We start from the raw sequence: 11749 nt of genomic DNA, 5'->3' as shown, positions 1-11749 counted from the left end.
GTATTCAACAAAATTAATATAAAAAAATAATATATATTTACTATTTTTTCATAAAGATAACTATAGATAATTTATATTTAATTATTTTTTAATAAAGAGTGGACCTATATATGGATGAATACAATATTACATTCGAAGAATCGCATGGCTTTGGGTTTGACAAAATGTTCAAATAACAAAGTGGTTAAATAGAAAGTGTAATAGTACTAGGAGGCAAAGGGTCATCTTGGTTACTCACTCTACTTCATACATCAGCAAGGTTTCAAAATCAAGGGCATCCCAGTCCTCAATAGCAATTTTGTCTTTATCTTGAGCATCACCATGAGCAAGAGAAAACACTAACCACTTTTAAGAGTTAGCAATAGGCACACCTAGAAGCAACACAAATTGGTGTCCCAACACCCCAAAAAAACACCTAGTCTTGAATCAAGAAGATTTAATAACTTTTTCATTATAGTTTTGACCTAAGGAGGCAACTATAGTTTCCCACTCGATTGACTAGTAGGCAGTTGAAACAAGACTTCTGATACAAATTAAACAATAACTTAGATCATAAAATCTAATCTAAGAAAATATATCAAACACAATTTTTTTCCTAGGACTGACTTTTTTTTATTATAGGCATTTAGGACACTGTGTTTGTTTTCATTCAGTTAGTTGAACTTCTGTGTTGATTGGCTTTCATGCAAGGCAATGGGAAAGGGTTATTAATTTGATTGATGCAACCCCTTTTGTATGCGGTATGGGCATGTTTGGAGGTAGACATGACAATGAAAAGGCAAGGGCAATGGAAGTGCAAATTTTCAGCCATTTAGCCAATGCCCAACTCTCCATCCCACCAGCCCAACCATCCCTCTTCATTTCAACAATCAATTCTTGATTCAATTCTCACAGTTTCCTTGATCATCAACAAGAATCAAACAACTTTGAAACTAACAAATTCTTTGCTCAAGAAACCTCTACTTGCAAACTATCACAAGCTTGTTGACTTTGTCTCATTCTACAATGTTAGATTTGTGTTGTTCGCTATCATGCCACACAACATATTGCCCAATAGAGCACCTCTTCATCGGTCACATCATTATAGTTGGATCCCAACAAAAGTATACAAAACCCAATAAAGTTGTGTCACCCTTTGTATTTATGCATCTTCCTTTTTATTTTTTGCTTTCCTAATCAGTTTCAAAACCTACATAGAGACTCACCCTAGGTTTCAAAAGCTTGTGGAAGTGTTCTTCAACGAAAAAAGAGGCTTCCAAACCACTTTCTCACCCTATCAAGTTTTCAAAATCTATGAGATTGTCGGATCGTCAACATCAAGCCATCATTTTCATCATGTCTCTTTATTCTATCGCATTTTGCCTTGTCAGGGTACCAATATGCAAACACATTAGCTCACTTCATGTAAAAATTAGCTCAATGGTTATTTTCACAATTTCTTATTTTTAAAATTTTGCATTGACTTCCATATAAATGTTTTTCCAAACATCAAATCCAAATGTTACTATTCCACTACAATCACAAAATCTCTCACCCCTAGTCAATGTTTCTCAGTTTTCACAACCATCTTGAATTCCAATACAGTTCTCACTACACATTCACTGACATATCATACTATTTTCAATTTCCCAAATGTTTGGCTTAACCAGACGCTATTGGCAACACAAAGACATTCCAACATCCAACAATATAATAGAATATGCATACACTTTATTATTGCTAATACCATAAATATTTATTACAACAGGTACTCGCCACCATAGTTGGAAAACTCGCCAAGGCCTAAAAATAAAATTCGGGAAAAACTCAGTCATTTTTTGGCAAAGATTCAAGAACCCTCCCTTTAAGTTCCAGCTGATGTGGCTTCAAGACTCTTCTCTTCATGACTTAATGGCTCACTGGTGGAGACAGGGAGGCCCTACCTATGGCACTGCTATGTTCTCCTTCTCTAAAAAACTTCAATTTGTTAAAAGGAAGTTGAAGCATTGGAACAGGAATTGTTTTGGTAATCTCCATATTATGAAGAAGAGGGCTCAAGATCGTCTTGATGTTATTACCAGGCAGATTCAGGATCTAGGTTTTTCAGAAGCTCTTGGCATTGCAAAATCCCAAGCTTCTGTTGATTTAGCTGAGTGGAATCTTAGAGAAGAAATCTATTGGAAATAGAAGGCTCGAGTTGACTGGCTTTAGGAAGGGGACAAGAACACTACATTTTTCCATAAATCTGTGCAAGCTTGACGTAACAGGAGTTACATTTCTTCTCTTGTTACTTCTGATGGGATGCGTTTGACTTCTTCTCAAGCTATTTCCAAGGAAGCTATTCAGTTTTACTCTGTTGTTTTTTCAGATGATTTACCTCCAACAGAGATTGAGGAGAATACTATCTTGTCTTGTATTCCCTTTGTTGTGACCAGGGAGATGAATGATTCTCTTATGAGGCCAATTAGTATGTCTGAATTGGAGGGGGTGGTTTTCAGCTTGCGGAAGGGCAAAGCTCTAGGGCCGGATGGTTTCCCTATTGAATTCTTTCAAGAATTTTGGGATATTATCAATCATGACCTTTTGGATGTGGTTCAGGAGTCCTTTTCCAACAAAGACATGCTTCGGGCCTTGAATCCTACTTTCTTAGTCCTTATTCTGAAAAAGGAAGAGGCTAATTAGCTGGACTTTTTTAGGCCCATTGCTCTTTGTAATGTGGTCTATAAAATCATCACTAAGCTCCTAGCAAAGAGGCTTAAAGTTTTCCTTCCTATGGTTATATCTGAGGAACAAGGGGGTTTTGTGGCAGGAAAACAAATTTTGGATGGGGTGGTTATTGCTTCTAAAGCTATTCACTCTATGTGTACTTCCAGGGAACGTGCTATGTTTATTAAGCTTGATATGGCTAAGGCTTATGACAGAGTCAATTGGGATTTCTTGCGGAAAGTTCTTCTTGCTTTTGGCTTCAGTCAAGATTGGGTTAGATGGGTTCTTAGCTGTGTTACTACTCCTTCCTTCTCGGTCCTTCTTAATGGTGCACCGACAGAGCTTTTTGGGGCTTCTAGAGGTCTTCGTCAAGGAGATCCCATCTCGCCTTATTTGTTTATCATTATGGCCGAGGGACTTGGTCGACTTATCAAGTTTCATGTTTCCCAAAATTTGATACAAGGATGGCAATGGGGAAATGGTTTGCCTGCTCTTTCTTACTTTCAATTTGTTGATGATACTACCCTTGCTGGGAGAGCTCGGATTCGGGAAGCTAAAGCCTTTCGGTTCACCTTGGATTCTTATTTGGCTGTCTCTGGGCAGAAAATTAATGACCACAAGTCCTCTATTTTTTTCTTCAACACTCCTGAGCCGATCCAACAGAGGATTGGTAATATCTTGAGATTTCAGATTGCGTCTCTCCCTCTGACTTACTTGGGGGTTCCTATTGTGGTGGGTAGATAGCCTAGGCTTTTTTGGCAAAGCTTGCTTGACAAACTTCGATAAAGGGTCAATAATTGGACTCACAGGTGGCTCTCTACTGCTGGTAGGGTGACACTCCTTCAATCTGTAATTCAAGCTCTTCACATATATAGAAGCATGGTTCAGGCTGCCCCGGTGTATTTTCTTAAAGAATTTGATGCCCTCTCTCGCCAATTTCTTTGGAGTGGCAATTTGCAACATTCCAAATGGAGCCTCATCAATTGGGATACTGTTTGTAGGCCAAAAAAGGAAGGAGGCCTTGGCCTTCGATCTGCTATCTTGTGCAATCAAGCTCTTGCTGCCAAGCTCTATTAGCGTTGGTGTACTAGTCAGTCTTAGTTTTGGGCCCGTATCCTGTCACACAAGTATTTACCTAGTGTTGAACCTTCAAAAGTTTCCAGGTTTTCTCTTGAGGGAAGAGGCTCTATGGTGTGGCATACCCTCAAGATTGGTGCTTACCTGGTGAAGAGAAGTTTATTTTGGATCTGCAACAGAGGCACTGAGGCTCTATTTTGGAGTGATTCTTGGAATGGGCATCCTCCTCTCCTTTCCTCTCATCCTCACTTGCAGGCTCTTTGTGATTCTTTCCTTTCTGCTAGATGGAATAAGGTGGCTCATTATAAGGAGGCTTTTAACCTGGGCCTTGTTGTGGGTTATAGATGGAAGAATTCTTCTGATTGGCCTCTAGGTGGCTCACTGGTAGATCGGTTGGAACTATCTCAGATATTGGCTTCTAGGGAGTGCAGCTTGTTGCAAGAACCTGATGTTTTGGCTTGGGGAGGTGCTTCTTCCAGCAAGTATTATGTTTCTTCTGGGTACCTTGAGCTGACAAAGCAACTTTTTGGTGAAGTGGAGGTCTCGTGGTGGAAGAAAGTTTGGAATAGTTTTTCATGGCTTAAGTGTAACTTTTTCCTTTGGATTTTGGTTTACAATCGTTGTCTCACTTGGAATAATCTCTGCAAGCGAGGCTTCCAGGGGCCTTCCATCTGTGTTCTCTGCCGCAATAGTGAAGAGACTGTATCTCACCTTTTTTTCCAGTGCCCCTTTGCCAAACAGATTTGGCACCTCTAGTGGAGTGTGTGGGGATGCACGTGTTGGCATGTGTCCTCTTTGTCTGAATTCTGAGACCGTTTGGGCCATTCCCCTTCCAAGACTTCATTTCTTCAAATTGCTTGGACTATCTGCCCTTCCCTTATTTTATGGCATGTTTGGCTTGAGAGGAGTAGAAGGATCTTTCATGATTTGCAGTTTGAGATCAGGCACTTATGGGGGAGAATTGTTTATTCTCTTCAGGAAACACTCCTTGCTAAATGTGACATCGATGGGGGTTTGGATCCTATTGATGATGGTATTTAATCTCACCTCTCCTTTCCTCTTCAGGGTTGCTCTCCCTCGATCCCCCACACCCGCTCTGGGAATAGAGCTAAGCAACACCCTCAACAAGTTAATTGTCAGGGAGGTTGGTCTCCTCCTGAGCCGGGCACTCTTAAAATCAACACTGATGGTTCTTCTCGGGGAAATCCTAGTCCGGCAGGTATTGGGGGAGTTGGGTGTGATAGTTCTGGTGATATCCAGTTTATGTTTTCTATATACAAGGGTTACCATACTAATAACCTCATGGGAGCCCTGGCTATCTTGGTTGTAGTGGAACAGTGTTGTCTACGTGGCTGAAAAAGAATCATCTGTGCGACTGACTCGCAGGTGGTTGTGAACTTATTGCATAATAGGAACCTTGCGCATGTGGATTGGCATTTGGCTCTAGTTATTCAGCAGATCATTCAGTTATGCAATTCTCTAGATTATGTGTCCTTTATGCATATCCCTCATGAGTGGAACAATGTGGCTGATTCTCTGGCTAAATGGGCCTCTGAGTAGGGGCCGGCTTGGAACATTCTTGATCCTAGGATACTTCCCCTTGATTTATCTCAGATGCTGGATCAACTTGTGGACCAGGACAAAGCTATGTAGTTCTCTTTGTTTCTTGTGTTGTTCAGCGCTCTTTGATATTCAATAAAATTTTTACCCCTCTTTTAGTTTTTTTTAAAAAATGATTAAATTTAATTAGAAATGCATCTAGTGAGTCAATAAATGAAAACACAAAAGAAAGGAGCTTAGTCTAGATATATTAAAACATAAAGTGGGTATAAAATTGCATTCTTATGAGGAATCGTCATGGTTGGAAGCAAAATAGTTTAGCATGAATGTTGATGATATTTATGTTGGGGAGTCTCATAGTAATGTTGGAGACATAATTCAAAGTTTGTGTTGCATTCATGACAGGGTTTTTCATTGATGTCAACATACTTGTTATTCTGAGAAGACTAATAGAGTTACAAAGAAAGAAGTGTTAAGCGCGATCAGAGGAACGAATACCAACTTATGAGCACTTAAGGACGTGTTCATTGGTATGTCTAGATGCTACAACTAAGAATACGTACAGAAATACTTTTGGCAAAAACTTGGAAACTTAAAAATTGATTGAATTTAATTAGAAATGCATCTATTGAGTCAATAAATGAGAACACAAAATAAACAAGCTTAGCCTAGATATATTAAAACATAAAGTGGGTGCAAAATTGCATTCTTTCGAGGAATGGTGATGGTTGGAAACAAAATGGTAAATAATTTATATAAAACTAAAACTAAATACATCATTACAATTAATATTTATCTTCCCATCTTTAGTAAAACCTAAGGGAGAGATAGAGCTAGAGGGGTTAGTCCTAGAAGTTTGCACTAACATGACTGTACCTCCTCGTTAGGTATGTTTGACTTTGTCTGTGTCTTGTCCTCCATCCTAGATGTAGCTCTGCCTCTAGCTTCTCCTAGCACTAGTGTTGACTACTAATTCAAATCAATGCCATCTAGTGTGAAACCAAATCCATTCCCCTCCTCCATAGCCTACCTCTCCATATCATAGATGTCATCCTTCTCAAAAAAACACCTCAAATCGATAGAAATCAGTTTGCAAGTGTTGGGAAGACTATTTTCCCCCTCTTAGCAAATTACAAGTTAAGAAATGAGAAAGAAAATTTATTTGGGTCGTTATTTGTCTTTAAGTGTTATTACTAGCACTTGCACCTTTCAAGGGTGCAAGGGTTATGCCAATAATTTCATATATATGAAATGATGTCATTGTAGTGTTGACACAAAAGTTTTCTCATAATAGTTTCTGTACTGGGTAAAACATTGAAAAGACAAATTTTAAATCTTTATTATTTTGCGTTCCTTGCTACCCATGTAATATACCCTATTAAACTTTTCTTTTGTCAAGGTGCATCATGTCTTTACAATAATTTTTCTTCTGTGCAACTTTTGTCAATTCTTTGCACCATTTTTCATCTATAATAAATTTTATTAGCTCTTGTAAACTATTGCAATGGTTTCCATCATGATATGAGACATGGAGTGTATGGAGTGTGGGTGTTTCTGAGCTATTTGAATTGTAGATTTGGGATACTTGGCCTTCTAAGTGGTGCACATGATGTTAGATCAAGTCACCATGGAGGCATAAGTCCCAAAATTTACGAACCTGTCAAACAAAAATAGTTAAATTTAAAACACCATGGTATCAACTATAATTATTAAACTCATAAAATTTAATTGAAAAACTAAATCATTAAATCAAAATCTACAATCTAATTAATGCTAGAAAATCTAACAAAACACAAATTCTTAGGATCTAATATTTTAGCTAATGAAATATAAGCCATTATTAATATTTTAATTTATTGTGATGTGTCAATTGAACCATATTTTATTATATAGATAAAAGAAATGTTAATATAAATAATCAACATAACTTAAACATTTTTAATCTACTAAGGGTATTGGTCGTCACAACATTCCCTTGAGGCTTTTTGGTATGCACTTCACTTGACATATTAACAGTTTTATTATTCTATAAACTAATTATTGCTTTGTTAATATTTTATCAATTGGTTAATGGTGTGCTTAGTTTTATTAATATTCCTTGACATATTGTTCAATAGATAAGTAAGAGATATTTTCTTAACCAAGTCAAATTATGATATTGCTATCAGGGTTTTAAGTGTGTAGTTTTTGAGTCAAACTCATTGACCCATATATCATGAGTAGTGATTCACACATGAATCCACTATAAGACTTAGTACTCATTGGATCTAGGTGATGCTCAAAATGGTGTAGCACAATGAGTTTGACTCAAAAACTACACAGTTAAATCCTGATAACAACATCATATCATTTAGTCATGGCTGGGCATTGATTTGTCGAAAAGGATGGTCTTCCGGCATTTCCAATGTGAAAAATTGATCAAACTCGGATGTGGAGAGTTGGTGAATGGTTGTGCGATGTTCGACCTGCTGGTGCTTTGGGTCCTCTTAATCCATTTACTGCTGGTGTTCACCAAGATTGTTTTATGCATTTACAGCAGTTTCAATATTCACTGCTCCCTCTGATTGTTCAGAGGTTTCATTCCCTTCCCAAATCTCAGGCAGGGTCTCCTTAACATTGTGAATGCTTTCAAGTGCTAATCTGTCTGTATCGAAGTGCCAACCAATATAGTATGCAGGCCTATATGTTTTCCGGCTGCTATATTTCTAAGACTGTCATCAAAGAAAGCAGTTCTTTTTGGATCAGCATTTGCAAGGACAAGAGCACGCTCTATAGCCTCTTTTGAGGGCTTGCAAACGACGGGTGGCTTGCACATATCAGAAAAGGGTGTATCCTAGCTGTTATTATTTTCAGTAGTTTCTTGACAAGAATTGAGAGTTTCAAAGCATATCACAACTTCAAAGCAATCTTCTAACCCAAGTCTGCTTAGCACTTTTGCAGCATGAACTTTGTCACTGTTTGTAAATATAATTTTTTGTTGAGGCATACTCAGTAAAAGATTCTTTAGCACTGGGTCAGGTTTAACGTTCTCATATGGCAATCACACTATTGCCAATCACCAATGCCCCAAGAATATTATTCTCAGGTAAATCAGTCTTCCCAAATACAGCATTCACAACTTAACTTTTGTGAACAGCTTCACACTCCTTAGCAGTCATTAAGCTCACCTCAAGGGCCTTTGCAGTTGACAGGGCAGTCTTCTGGTGCTAGGGGGACTTCTGCAGATGGTGGCAGAGAGGAAAGTGTAGGCATTGGAAAATCAGAGAGTTCCAGTTGGAAAGGTGAAGAAAATGCTCAAAATGGCGAGGTGACTAATATGGGTACTTCATTGTCACTGAGGAAACCTCTACAGTCTGTAGATGGAGATGAAGAAGATAGCAGAGGCAGTGAAACTGCTCTGAAGTTTTAGTTAATTGTGCAGGTTTTTGGCTGGCTGAGTGATTCAGGAGTCTCAACGGAGTGATATCTTTTGTATAAAGTTGAGGATAGCATCATCAACTTGACTGGTCACATGGCTAACAGAATCTGGCAGTGTCTGAAAAAACTAGCAGCACAACAAATGAAATGGCAGGATTTGTTGCGGCGAAGTCATATCCAAAAAATTCAGAGTGGCAGTAGACACAGCAGTTCAATCTACTAATGAATCAATTTAGATCAACAAAGCACGTTGAGACTCTGACTGTGTGTGCAGGATAACTGACAAATATGATTCATATTCATATTTTTCAAACGGTAGATGTATCTTTTATACAGTTTTGTCGACTTTGATGATGGCACAAGGTGAGATCCTGAAGAAGAAAGGTCATTCATACTCTGAGATTGTTAATGAATGTGTTATTGAGGCTGTGGACTCCTTAAATCCTTTCATGCATGCTCGTGGTGTCTCTTTTATGGTTGACAATTGCTCAACAACAGCAAGGCTTGGGGCAAGATAGTGGGTGCCTCGATTTATATTCTAATTCAGCAGGTCTTTTGTAGCTGTTGATGGAGGCTTGCTCATTAACAAAGATTTCATCAGCAACTTCCTCTCAGATCCTGTGCACAATGCTATAGAAGGTTGTGCAAAATTACGGCCAACTTTGGACTAGCTGTTACAGTTGATGCAGACTACGTTAGGCCAGAATTACAGCAATGAACCCTACAAAAAATATAGGCTAGCTACTGGGGCCATACTTGGTTGAGAGAAATTTGTGCTTCAAGATCCAATACAAGAATGTTAGGGGTTGTTATGGGTGAGGTCTTATGATGAGTTTGACTAAAGTTCCATATGCAATCTTTTGAGAAAGATCTAAATTGGTGTGGAGATTTAAAAACATTGCTGTGAAGTTTTCTGAGACTATGACCTTGACATTTTGTATGGAATCTCCTGGCATCTTTGTATTGGGTGACGATTTCGGGTTTTCTTTCAGGTTCTTTCCCCAATGAACCCTTGAACCTGTTTTTATTTTAAATAATATAATATAGTGGCTCCGTCAATTTTATTTATTAAAATATATATATATATCATAATATTGTTAAACAGTTCATAGATTTTTGTCACTGATTCCAAACTCTGCGAATATATTTTAAGCAACAAAAACTCCCCATTTGTGTTTCAAATATATCAAACAGAAACATCGATATATAGAAGGAAATATTCAAAAACAAATGGGTGGACCATTCAACTATAAAAATTATTTTCCTTTCATTTTGTTCTTAGAGTAAACACAATTTTCATAAAAAAATCATTTTATACATAACATCTAAGAATGAAAATTAAAATGAATTAGTCAAATTTACTGATCTTAAAAGTTGTTTCAACAAAGAACAAAATTTACATATGAATGATTCCTAATATTCTTTGGTAGTTTATGAAACATCAATTATAGGGAGTATTTTTAAATATGATAATTTTGTAAACCGTCAGTTTTCTCAAATGGGTCATAATTTTCTATTCCAAGCTCTCTGACAAAAGTCAAAAGTGCAAAGCTAGGAAGCCTGTTTAGCATTGGACACATGGATATCTGTACTGGCAGTGCTTCGATCTATCAAGTCGGGGTCATGGACTTTTAAAAATCAAAATCTTGCCACTTTTAGAGTGTTTAGTTTTATACTCTTCAGGTTGGATAAAGATGTTGTAAAGATGAGAATCGCCAAATTCTCAATTGAACTTACAATTCTTAGATTTCAAAATAGATTAATCATCAAAAGTGAACTTCATCTGCAAAATAGATTAATCATCAAAAGTGAACTTCAAAAGCAGATGCAAGAGGCAAGATGTGAAAAGTAAACTCATTCATCTTGCCTGCTAGGGAATGATCCATCCCACTAAGATAAAAAAGCACTGGAGATAAAATGTCATGAGATTACCTCCTCAATGTTTATTATTGCGACTGAGAAGAAGAGATGAACAATATCCAAGTTTGGCGGCCATGTCAGCAACACAAATAGTGACAATCGCACCCGCACTTGGACTAATCATTGAATTCATTGAATGCACAAGCCACAATCCATGACTTCTTAACGACCTCCACTTTTCTCCTTGATATTGTTCCACATGATCTTCAGAGATACTTTCAGCAATCCGGGGAAGCTGGGCACACGCGAACTTGGCATACAAAATGACAACCGCCCACAACAATTTGGAAAAACATTATGAAGGCCTATAAAGGGTAACCATGTTGCGCATAACAAGAAATTAACAAATTCTACGCAATGTTAGCTCGAAAAAAGTGACAGTTGTAAACCATTTTCGGCACCGCTTTCTGATACTTCGGCAATCTTAAAATGAGATATTGACATTAGTCTGTGATTCAGAGGAAATTTTCCTGTAGCTGCGGTGGTCTTAAGTTCCTTGCACTCCAGATGGTCCAAGAATGTGCATGATGAATATGAATATACCCATCTCCACTCTGGACAACCAGAGTTCTTTTCTGGCACTGCAACTCTTTTTATGGGTGTAAGACTACCGACAAATCCGGACAAACCAGTCAAAGATTCCCAAGGAGTGAAGCCTATCGGCTTAATAAAACTACGACAAACTTTTTAACTAAAACTCGCCGAGCATTGGACAAAAGCTTAACTAGCTTTTGCAAAAGAAATCAGCGACTTTTTGGTGCCAATAAAAGTCATAAACACTTGCTAAGCCAGAAAACTCAGCCAGTTTGTACAACTTGGAGAGTACTCTGCCAGCAATACATCTATGCCCGCCACTATACGACTCTTGTTTATTCTTCATTCTTTGCACAGGACCATTTCATATTATACGTAAGAAAGATAATTTCTGTAGTACTATTGACAAATAAAACAAATGTAATTAATTGTATACAGAAACCATGTTGCATATTTGAAATATAGATACGAATCATGTTCTGCATCTTAGCAGTCTACTCAGTTTTGGCTAATGCCGGATTGAATCTGCATCTATAGCAAGGCTCTTTTTGGATGT

The 11749-nt window shown here is 37.7% G+C and overlaps 1 pseudogene; it reads right to left on the bottom strand.

Moving 5' to 3' along the window:
- Window positions 1–7844: 7844 nt before the first annotated feature.
- On the bottom strand, window positions 7845–8362 carry LOC149562934 (uncharacterized protein C24B11.05-like; annotated as a pseudogene).
- Window positions 8363–11749: the final 3387 nt, after the last annotated feature.

Source organism: Cupressus sempervirens, chromosome 4 (genome assembly GCF_028749045.1).
Source record: "Cupressus sempervirens isolate cs-2001-9-10 chromosome 4, ASM2874904v1, whole genome shotgun sequence".
In the NCBI taxonomy this organism is placed as follows: domain Eukaryota; kingdom Viridiplantae; phylum Streptophyta; class Pinopsida; order Cupressales; family Cupressaceae; genus Cupressus; species Cupressus sempervirens.
The sequence above is the reverse complement of the archived record's forward strand: the minus strand, read 5'-3'. Positions and strand labels throughout refer to the sequence as shown.